The following is a 9,754-nucleotide window of genomic DNA, read 5'->3' on the forward strand; positions in this document are numbered from 1 at the left end:
TTTTTTTTTGCAATGGATGTTAATGAATATTCATAGCCTTAAACACATGCATGCGCAGACTTAAGGCATCCTCAGACATTCAGCTCTGATAGGCTCACAGATATGCACCAGCTCGCGATCTCAAAACCTCCACAATTATTTGCACATTCGCAATAGTTACTTCGAGTTTCTCTTGTGTTGTATAAATCCGGTACATCGCGAATGCTATAAAACAGTTCAAGGAAAGCGCGCGTCCATTTTAAGATGAGACTCACAACACAGAGCTGGCAGAACCGTGGTTGTCATTAGCTTTAATCGTCATGCATAATGTACGCCACATATTTATCGATTTGCATTTCAAGAAAGGCATATATTCGGCGTATTAATATTTCATCGACAAACGTTACAACAGCTACTAAACGTCTACTGTTTGCAATTTAATCCACGTCATAAGCCAAATCGACTGTCGGTTCGTGTTATTTCTATGAAACGCATGTGCAAGTGCTTACTTCGATCATTTCGTCCTCATTTTCCATGATTGTCATTTTAACAGTAGACATTTTATTGTCATAGAGCAGTTGATTCATAAAGCTGGAATCAGTTGCGTAGCCTATATATAAATAGAAATGTATGACAAGCGAAACTTCAGCTTGGTCTTGGATTATTACGATACAGCGATATTGAGATATTTTCTATGAAGAATGAGAGTGATGCGGATGGCTTGCATTAAGGTGACTTTTATCCAGGTCGTCGCGATTAGGCAATGAAATTCTCCATAATGTGTTTATGTTGCCCAAATACAAGCCAAAACAAGATGTGTCCACCATCTTTACAATAATAATAATAATAACAACAATAATATCCACCTAATTCCTTTCTATATTCTGCAACAATATTTCTTATAATCCAGAGATCAGTGGTTAAGTATCCATGCGTTCCTCCTGTCAAAACAACCGGTTTTCTGAATTCTGATGTATGTTTGTGGTTGCCTGGATCGTTCACCGTACATCACAACATCCACACAGCTCGTCGCATGGGCGTATCATAACGCTGAAATATTCCCATTTGTTGTAGCTACACATCATCGAATTCCACTGAAGGATGCTCTTGTAATCGTTCTCCCAGCTGGGTCAGTTCGTCGGCCTGTCGTTCATCTGAATCGAATCGGTTCTTCCCCTGTTTCCTTTCCCTATGAGAAAAGACGATCTATTCCATGGACCTGGCTGTCAACTCCTAAGGCTGACTTTGTATCCAAATACACCGGCTGGACTGGGGGTGGAAGACAGTAGGGCATTCTGGGAAATGAAGTTTATAGTGTATACAAAGTGAATTTGACCTAGTAGGATCAGTGTATATAAGATAACATAATATGATATAGCCTACCCACTAACTACAGTAACAACAGTAACAGTAACATTATAATATGTAATATTATTACAATTTAAAATAACAGATTTCTATATTAATGTTTTAAAATGTAATGGCAAAGTTTAATTTTCATAAGCCATTATTCGGTCTGTAGTGTCACATAATCCTTGAGAAATCATTCTGATTTGGTGCTCAATTATCAATTATTAATGACACTCAATTATAAATCATGGTTCTTACTATTATCAGTGTTTTGATGTAGGCTACTGAAAATTGCTGCTTAATATTTTTGTGGACATCCTTTTCTATCTATCTTCTATCTGAAACATACTTACCCCAAACGTTTAATGGTAGTATATCACGGTTTCCACAAAAACACAATGTTTCTTGATCACCAAATCAGTATATATGAACGATTTCTAAACGATTGTGTGAAAATGAAGTCTGTAGTAATGGCTGCTGAAAAATCAGATCTGATATATATATATATGTGTGTGTGTGTATAAAGAGGTCTTCCAATTAATTATGCCAATAATATAAATACGTAATTGTACGTAATTAAGGGTGAAAAGTGAAAATATGAAATATATATATATTAACTTATTTTAGTCTCAAGCAAGTAGCAAGTGATAATACCCAAGCTGGATCATACTTAAATTTAAATTCAGTTTCACTTTTCACTTTTCACCCTTAATTACGTACAATTATGTATTCATATTACTGACCTCTTTTATTACCCTGAAACATAAAATGATGATATGTGAAATGGTGGGTTTAATTCAGTCACTTGCTCTTTTTGAAACTCTGTACATTAGGATCTCAAATTTTTCATTAGGCAAAGATGTCACTTTATAATCTTTATTGTCATATAGTCAGGTAGATGGAAATGCAGTTCAGTGAAACAGCAGACCTGCACAACATATACAATATGGAGAACAGCTTTGCTCCATTATGTCATACTGCCCCCTGGTGAGATTCTGGATCACATCAATGGCAGTTTTTCTGTTTGGCTTCTTGTAGTCATGCCATAAGGTCCTGTTCTCTAGTACACATTCTGTCTGCCATCCATACTAAGTTGATTTTGGTTGAGCTATCAGAATAGAGGACAGAAGATCCCAGTCCCATTTACCTGCTCTTTCCACATCACTCTTTGGTCTTGTAATAACAGATTAGAGTCTGTGGAGCAATTAAAGAGATTAATGGCGGATAATGTCAATTCAGAGGATGCAGTTAGACAGTGATTTTAATGCAAAAAAGAGGATTTGATAACAAATGTTTTGTTCTGAAAAATTGAACAAACTTGGTATGGACATTAACAATTTTCTAGCACTGTAATCTATACATTGGCTATTTTCCTATTTGAAACAATGTGATAGCCTGAGGACAAGATTTATTTATTTATTTTTGTAATCAAAGTTATGTACAGACATTTAAAACCTGTTGCATGTTGGTGAATAATGGCATCACATATTGCTCTCTTGGGTTTTCATGAACATGCAAATTCACTAGGCTGTTTTAAATATTTTTGCTTATGGAAATTCACACACATTTTTAAGGCTGGCGCATTTAAATGTGAATCTCCATTTAAATGATTTCCAATCATGCACTTTTTTTTGTGTCAGAATCCACATTAGAACAGTTTTTGTTGTGAGATCTATGTTTGTTGAACTATTATCACACATAAAACTATCTATAGCACAAAAATAGCTCGTTTTAAAACTTGCTGCACAAGTCTTTTTTTTTATTATTAAATTTTTTGATTGATAACATTTACAACAGTGTAAGGACATAGGCTAGGGCAACCTAAACGATCCTAAACAACCTAGATAACTTTATAAAGATCAAAAACGTTATTTGCCAAGTTACAAGCTGCAAAGTATTTGCATAAATGTTGGTAAAAATCTGTTGACAAATATTAATATATAAAAAATAATTAAAAACAATTAAAAGTAGGCTACATAAATAAATATGTTTTACAAATATGTTGCAGGTGACAAACCAGAAGTTTTAAAGTAATGTAATAAAGGTCCAGTATTGTAGTAATAGAAAAGGGTGTCGTTAAGTCGTGTGTGTTATAACAAGAGTGACCACAAGGGTGTGCTATGCACTACTCAAAAAATCTGATCTGCCTGCTAAGTAGGCTGGCGCATTTAAATGTGAATCTCCATTTAAATGATTTCCTAGATAAATGATCTATGTTTGTTGAACTATTATCACACATAAAACTATCTATAGCACAAAAATAGCTCGTTTTAAAACTTGCTGCACAAGTCTTTTTTTTGATTATTAAATTTTTTGATTGATAACATTTACAACAGTGTAAGGACATAGGCTAGGGCAACCTAAACGATCCTAAACAACCTAGATAACTTTATAAAGATCAAAAACGTTATTTGCCAAGTTACAAGCTGCAAAGTATTTGCATAAATGTTGGTAAAAAATCTGTTGACAAATATTAATATATAAAAAATAATTAAAAACAATTAAAAGTAGGCTACATAAATAAATATGTTTTACAAATATGTTGCAGGTGACAAACCAGAAGTTTTAAAGTAATGTAATAAAGGTCCAGTATTGTAGTAATAGAAAAGGGTGTCGTTAAGTCGTGTGTGTTATAACAAGAGTGACCACAAGGGTGTGCTATGCACTACTCAAAAAATCTGATCTGCCTGCTAAGTCGTGCTATAGATAGACGAGGTATCTAATTTTGTGACATACTATAGAGCCCTCCAAAAAAGGATTTTCTTTGCAAGCGAAAAATGCTTCTGTTGCACGTACCACGAGTGCGCTGGTTGCAAAAATGCTTTGAAATACCCGAAAAAAATGTGACACTGCAGTCTGACGTCATGCAATCGAATCAAAGCGCATTAATTTCCAAGTGGAAATTGTGCTCATTGTGCTGTACAGTACAATGTACAGTACAGTCATTTACACATTTAAATTACCTTGTCTTCACTGCAGTAGTTAATGCGTTTGTTTTCCCATTTAATCACGGTGTGCAGTAGTATTAGCTAGCCTAACTGTTTTAATGCCAGTGGCTACTATAATCGTATATCGTATCCATATGGCAGATGGTTATGAAATATGGAAATGAAAAGGAAAATGTACAACATTGATTTGTTTTTGTTCTATTGTTCTAACAGAAATCTTACATTTAAAGAAATCTTACATTTTCATTCCAAAGAGAAGTTTAAACCCCAATTTCACTAATTTCCAGACCGTCGTTTTATTTCGCCTCTCTATCAAAAACAGGAAAGCCAGAAAGACTGTCGTTGTTTAATGAATGTGAATAAAAGTGATGACTTTTAGTTATTTTATTTGTATTTATACCGTTTGTAATGCTGTGAAATAAAATATAAACGATAGCATATCGCTCCCCACGTTACATTGCGGAATTCACACTCTTTCATACATTACTACAGACACTTGTGAATGCATCCGCGCGCATGCGCAGTGCCGTGTATGTGTGTGTGAGCGAGTAGCACCGGGCGTCGTGGTTTCGGTTGGCTGGGAGGAAGAGGAATAACGAATGTGGGAGCCAAGAAGAATTCCTCGTTGGCGAACGGCGCTGGGGCGAGAAGCGACAATATCCACAGGATTTCTGAAACGTTTTTACGGACTACACATGTCTCCTTAGGGAAAATTTAGGGAAGTTTTCCCCGTCACGCGTTCCCGGGTCGGATAAGGTAAGAGACGTTTACCGGGGCTAATTAGTTTTTACGATCAGGTTTAAATCAACAATGCGAAGTCGCGAGTTAAACTCGGGAACCTTTGGACAGCTTTCAGATTTTGTCATGTTTCTTTATAATGTACACGAGGATATAGTGGGAAAAGGTGGGTTTTATGAATCAAGTACTGGTCATTACGCAGGATTTGGGATCATTGTAATGTATTTTCATTAAGTGAAAAAACGTTAGCAAATATAAACGCTTTAGTCCTTCCTGATCAGTCAGCGCGCATGCGTCAGCACTATGTAGTTTTTACTCACCTGAACTAAGGCCATGCAACAATAGTGAGACTACAAGTTTCACACAATGGTGTCCTTGTTCTTACAGAAGATAGTGTCTTTTGAAGCATCTTAAAATCATGTTTGTTGTTGGTGAGGGAAGATTGTTGCTTTCTCGTAAAGTTTCAGCACATGGAGAATCCTTGGAGAACCCAGTGGAAATGCTGCTTAGGCAATCAGTCTACAAATGTCGCTTTGCAGTTTGTTTAGACATAAATTAGCTATTTGGTGTGAGTTTTAAGTTTTTAAAATAAATTTGTGCATTATTTGGATATATAAATTATGTATTTTTGGTAATAGCAGAAGCCTTTTGAAATGTTGACTTTTGAAAGTTTGAAATGTATCTTCACAATCTTAACAACAGCAGGTGGCTTATGTGTTGTTATTGGATTAAAGGGATAGTTCACCCACATTATTATTCTGTAATCATTAATTTACTTTCTCATGTGTTTGCTCATGTGTTTTATTTGATTATTTTTACCATGTTCGATGCGTTAGACAATTCTGATAGCTTGTAATGTAAATCGGCAAGATCTTTACAGCAAAGCAGACATAAAATGCATATGAACACCAGTTGTCATTCTTTATCGCCCAATAAAATGTAAAAAGATAATATTTAAATGCTTAGTTTTATGATCAAAGTAGTTTTAACTGTGAAGGCCAAAACATGTAATGTCATGCAATACAATGACAACTGAGTATAAATAAACATACAACAAAAGTTTTTTAATCATATTTGATCCTTTTTAACGTGATTTTTTCCCCCCCAAAAGAATTGCAAAAAAGTATAATCTTTCAATCAGACGACAAAAGGCATGTAGTAGATTGTGTACAATAGGTTTTTCAACAAATTTGAATCATGTTGATAATTTAAAAGCCTTAGAAATGTATGTATCAAATATGATTCGGTAAGCTTCATAGGGTTAATTTTGTATACAAGTCCCTAACATTTCTACGTAGTCATACAGGTTTGTATCAATAGGTTGAGAGTAAATTTATATAATTTATGGATGAACTATCCCTTTAAGGGCTTTGTTGTGAATATTATTAACTCACTGATGTGTAGCTGTATAATTAAAAATCAGCATATGTTTCTGGGGAAGTCAGACGGCATAGCCAGCGCACACACCACACCACCACATTAAACAATATAAAATTAGAGAACAAGACTGTCGTGCCTGGAATTTAGAGGTTTTATTTTAGTAACTTCCTCTCTGAGGCTTATTCAATCACATGAACGTATCTGATACCAGTCATATTGGCCAAATTCAGTTCTCATGGTATGTGTATCGGAGAACAGTGAGGGACTTTTTTCTGGACAAATGTGGACATCAGTCACACAAAAATACTGCTAAACTTGGAGCTTATTCTTCTTTCAGGTAATAACACAAGACAAAATGTGTTTTTGTGAAGAGCTGAATGCTGTTGTAAATCTCAGTAACTGCATCCAGGTGTTAGGCTAAACTCACAGACAACTGCTGTAACGTGCCCTGTAAAGTAGCAACGTATCTGTGTGGAGGAATAGCTGGAGTTCTTGGGAATTCTTACGTTCTTTTTCCATCAACCAAACAACCAGAAAAGCCTCTTAATCTCACAAACACTGCCTTTTGCAGTCTGCTGGTTAGTTAGTGATAGGTTGAGGGTTTTGAATAGACAAACTCAGCTGAGAGTAGGCCTGGACTGTCTGAGGGATTTGCATTTTGTCATTTGAGTCCTTGTAGGTCTTTTTAAGGCTGTGGTGGCATGGTCTTCTGCAAACATGCCTGATTGTTTGTAAGGGTTTTGTTTGTTCTTATATTTGTGTGCCATTGTTATCAGGTGAAGAGAGAAATGAACAACTCATGGGCCAAGAAACATGTCTTTTTAAACGCTAAGGATACAAAATTATGAACTATTTTTGAGCAACAGTGAGGTCAAGTAGTTTAAACCATAAATGGTTTGAATTTCATGTAGGACAAGAGTGAGTTATGAATAATGTATCTTTATTATCACGTTACACTACATACCTTTCTTATTGGTCAACAGTGCAGTTAGACAAAAGGGTTTTAAGATTTTCTAATTAGTTTACTAAATGGAAAGTCGTTTTGTGAGTAATTTAAGTGGGCTGGACATGCTTTCAGTTTCATCTTTTGTAAATGACCAGTCTGAGCAACAAAAGGGGAAAAGAGAAAAATATGACGCGTAATAACTGCATACTAATGTCATCACAGACTTTATATTCTCTCTGGGTTACATTCTCTCAGGTAGGTTATTAGTGTGACATCACTACCTGCTTCCATGGCATCTATTAACTGGCCAGAAATATCCCTAAAGCTGCTGAAGTTTCTTATTCTCTCTCTCACTCTGCTCTCTGCTCTCTCCTTCTGCCTGTTTGGCCAGAGTAAATATAGCCTATGTTTGGTTTTTTGCTAGAGGATAAACACAGATGTCGAATCGGACTGTTTGCCACTGCGGACTCACCCCAAAAGTTTCTCTTAGAGTAATAATCACTCAGAAAATGCACAATAATAACTTAAATAAATAATCAGAAAAGCTTAATGTGATTAGGTCTGACTGTTTCATTATAGTTTGCCCGGTATTTGTCAAGTCAGAGTTAATAGTTACTTTGAAGTGTTTAATCACTGTAATAGCGTGCAAGGTAGTTAAATATTGCATTAGTAATCGCACATTAAACTAGGGAGCTATTTGCATCGTTAGGAGAAAACTGGTCTTTCCGCTTGTTTTGCTCACTTACATTGAGCACTAAAACTGACAGCATTCTAATATGATATGGTACAGGATAGCATAGGTTTTATTTGTGTGATTGTACAGCTTCTCAACCAAAAGGCAACAAGTGGTTCTGTCAGCTCAGTGTCATGACTTATTGACATGTCTTTTTTTGAGAATGTGTCATTTGTGAGAATGATTTCCACAAAGTGTCAGTCGAAGTCAGCAGGCTGCCATGCTGTTTTTACACCTGTTTCAGTTCAGCCTCTCCACCTGCTTCGCTCCAGAACCAGAGAGACCTGATTGACGAGAGAGATCCCACAGAGTCGAGAGAGTTTGAGCGCAGAACTCTCTCGAGTTCTGAGAGACATATTATCCCGAAATTTCCGCACTCACTTTCTCCCTGACAATGAAGGGAGATTAAACATGTCTGCAAGCATATTGGGACGGAGTGATCGAATTGTAATGACTTTATTAAGAGATATTTACCAGATTAGGCCTAAAGCCAGTCTATGATGCACACTGAACTGGTTAAGGTTAGGTCTCGATGACTGAGTAGAAATCAAACAATACATGAGGAATCTTTGTCAAAACCACTTATGTAACCTATAAAAAGTGCAAACTTTAACAGAAACAAGTCGCATTCATAACAGAATAACAGAAAGCTGAAACCTAAAACTGTCATGCATTGCTTAAGTGAAATCTAGGGTAAAGTTGAAAAACAAAATAAAGTAGGGAAAAATAATGCAATACACGTAGGAATTCTGTCTGGGCTGTCGCATAATATGTGTGACATTTTTCATTGGTAGAGTTTGTTTGTGATGCATTTTTAAAATTGAGGGATGTACTGATAGAAAAATAAATTTTATGGTGGCTTTAATCAGTGTGATTACCTATATTACTACTAGGGATGGGCATTCCAAGCAAAACTAATATTCGAATAATATTCGCTGGTTATTATTCGATTATTATTCGAAAATCTTACCCCTCCCCCGCATGTACGCACAAATACCCATAAACAGAGAGAGACGGGATTCACGCTTTCAATCTGTTTGGGGGGCATTGAAATCGCTTTTGAATGAGCGCTTGTTTTATACTTTCACTTTCGAGATTAGCGATCACACGTACGGAGCAGCACTCGGCAGTACTTACCACACATTTTACAAGATTAGATGTTTGTCAGTGCTGCTCAGGATCTGCAAATCATTCGCCATCATCCTCAGTCATCTCTCCTTACTCTGTTAATGTGGTAAGTGAAATGTTATGTAATGTAATGTAACAGGCTACCGCTAGCAAGCGGCTAACCATGTCCCTTTAGTGGCTCCGTAGATCCATTCCAGAACCAGAACATATTTGTTTTCCGCGTCTTTCTGAATACGGATTCAGCCACACCTCTAACCCAGTCGGGGGTATTTGTGGTCTGCACAGAACTCTTATTTGACATCGTCCCAAGTTACTGTAACTGTTAAATGCTACGCAAGTCTTTTTTTATGCCACGCAAGTCTACAGTGTGCGCGTGAGACTGTGTTCTTCTGTTGTCTTTGACCGCTTTTAGGTGCATTATTGGCAGCGCCACCATCTGCTTACATGAACGCGTCACCACTAGTGGTGCAACGGATCACAAAAGTCACGGTTCGGAGCATATTACGGATTTTGAGTCACGGATCGGATCATTTTTCGGATCAGCAACAACAA

The 9,754-nt window shown here is 36.4% G+C and overlaps 1 protein-coding gene across 1 annotated transcript in view; it reads left to right on the forward strand.

Annotated features, from left to right (window-relative positions):
- Nucleotides 1-4,802: 4,802 nt before the first annotated feature.
- Nucleotides 4,803-9,754, forward strand: part of sipa1l3 (signal-induced proliferation-associated 1 like 3) — a 133,400-nt gene continuing 128,448 nt past the window's right edge. Inside the window, exon 1 of the mRNA XM_016575952.1 lies at nt 4,803-5,033. The gene's annotated coding sequence lies outside the window, so the exon portion shown is untranslated. The remainder of the gene's footprint in view (nt 5,034-9,754) is intronic.

The sequence above is a fragment of the Sinocyclocheilus rhinocerous genome, unplaced genomic scaffold (assembly GCF_001515625.1).
Source record: "Sinocyclocheilus rhinocerous isolate Xijiao unplaced genomic scaffold, SAMN03320098_v1.1 scaffold23, whole genome shotgun sequence".
Lineage (NCBI taxonomy): Eukaryota > Metazoa > Chordata > Actinopteri > Cypriniformes > Cyprinidae > Sinocyclocheilus > Sinocyclocheilus rhinocerous.